Source organism: Phascolarctos cinereus, unplaced genomic scaffold (assembly GCF_003287225.1).
Source record: "Phascolarctos cinereus isolate Bilbo 61053 unplaced genomic scaffold, phaCin_HiC Scaffold_726;HRSCAF=1367, whole genome shotgun sequence".
NCBI lineage: Eukaryota > Metazoa > Chordata > Mammalia > Diprotodontia > Phascolarctidae > Phascolarctos > Phascolarctos cinereus.
In genome coordinates, this window is record NW_027556098.1 from 220,245,670 (window position 1) to 220,248,119 (window position 2,450).

A 2,450-nucleotide genomic window follows, 5' to 3' on the forward strand; every position below is an offset into this window, starting at 1 on the left:
TGTTTCCATTTTTAAGAAGCATCAGCGACTTCCTAATATCTTTAATATCAAATACAAATTCCTTTGTTTGACTTTTAAGAGACTTCACAGTCTTGCCCCAATCTACCTTTCTAGATTTATTTTATATGATTCTCCTTTACTCCTTTTATATTCCAGTTAAACTGATCTATTTGTTGTCCACCATATACAACACCTTGATCTTTGCCTTTGTATAGGCCTTTATCTGGAATGTTCTCCTGCCTCACATTAGAGTCAGCATCCCTAGTTTCCTTCAAAATATATCTGAGGTGCCATCTCCCACAGGAAGCCTTTCTAGATGTAGGCTAAGTTTTAACCACTTCAGGATATAATTGTTGACACCTAACCCGGGTGCTGACAGTATAGATTCCTCCTTTGTTATCAAAGGCATGTCTGATCTCATCTCAGATCTACTCAAACTTCTTTGTGCTCACCAACACCCTGCGTAAGTGTTGGTTGTTTAGAGCTATATAAATTGTTCAATGAGTTCTTACCCTGTTAGAATATGAACTCCTTGAGTGCAGGGTCTGTTTCACTCATACTTATTTATTTCTATTAAAGATACCATCATTCTTCTAATTCACCTAAGGGGCAACTTTGACCCTTTACTCTTCCTTACTGAGCATAGCAGATCAGTTTCCAGGTCTTATTGATTTGACATTTACATCAGGACTTGTATCTGTATCTTTCTCAAACCCAAACAATATTAATCAGTAGGACAAAAGAGCAAGAACTCAAATGAAACAGTGAATCTGGTTGGCTAAGACTTGGGAACCTTAAATTATAGAAACTTACTTACATGTCAGAGACAAAGACAGCTGAAGTGGGTGTGCCTTCAAGGTGAAAGTCTTCACAGAAAACTGTAGACAAGGAGCAAATAGATTTTCTGCCATCATCCACCTCAATATTCTCCTGTGTCTGATCTACTCTAATCAAATGTACCTGCTGTATGTCTCAGTGTCCCCAGAGAGATAAGATAAATGTTGCTTCTGAGACGATGCCCCGGGAAGTGTACACCCATGGGACATATCCCCTAGGACTCAGGGGTAGGGAACCTGTGGCCTGCTAGGTTCTCAAGTGTGGCCCTTTGATGGAATCTGTTCCAGACAAAAAGCCACACTTGAGGACCTAGAGGGTCACATGTGGCCTTGAGGCTGCAGGTTCTCTACCCCTGTGGTATTCTTTTGACTGTCAGAATTCTGCAGGGAGTCCCAGAAAATTTAAAAAGAAGCAAGGCCAGGACCTCGTAGTATTACCTTGATCTCACAGTCCCCCTTACAATAGAGATCTTTACCAATTATCTCATAATTACATCATACGTCAGTCTGCCACTGAAGTCTAGGTCACACCTAGAAACTTAATTGAGAATGTTCATCCTTAAATAGAAAGGCCACAATTAATTACAAACCCCTGACATGTGAAATTAGATCCTGGAATATCTGAGAGTCCATGCTTATCATCATCTTGCTCCCTTACCTCCAAAGTATTGGGAAGACCTGGGTTTAAATCCTGCCTTGTACATTTTCTAGGTGTGTGACCCTCAGCAAGTAATTGAATTTCTCTGAGTCTCGGTTGCTTACTGTGTAAAATGGATGTAATCATACCACCTAGCTCACACATTTTTGTGAGGATCAAATGAAATTTCATATATATATATATATATATATATACATATATACTGAGGACACCTTAACACACTATAAATGTGAGGTATCATTATCTGGTTCTCATCTTTTAAAATGGAGCTCCTATAGAAATGTCTCTTGTACAAGCCACTGGCCTATTTTCCTTTTATCCTTATTGCTCTGTGTACTGTGGCAGAGGTAGATAAAAGATCTGTTTTCTGTAACATGTAAACTTGCCTTTTGTAGTCTCACTGAAAGCAGCTTCAGAATAACATTACAATACTAGTAGAAATAGGATGATGGGGATGATGTGTTCCTCATCCTGTTCCCATGTGGTTTTCATTTTGCTGCTAGGTTTTTATAATTTAGAAAGCTATTTTTTTGGATGGCTTAGAGATTAAGTGTAGTTGGCATGGCAACATTAATTAAAATGCTCTTAAATCTTTATGGATTAATATTAAATCTGTGAGATTGTGAACAACAGTTCTGTTTGTAATAATAATCTGGTTTCAGGTCAGTTTATTTGTTAGATTCTCAGGGATATTCTGAGGTCTGTATTTTTAGTATGGGGATTTGTTAGTTGTTAGTTTATGAAAGAAAGCAGCCTTCCATTATATATAATTCTAGCTACCAGGTCATGCATGTCTTGCTAGGTATTCGATAAGTGCTACTTTTTTTTTAGGGACATCTAGGTACTGTAGTGAGTGCAGTGGGTACAGTGCCAGCCCTGGAGTCAGGAAGACCTGAGTTCAAATCCAACCTCAGATACTTACTAGCTGTGTGACCATATCTGTAAAATGAGCTGAA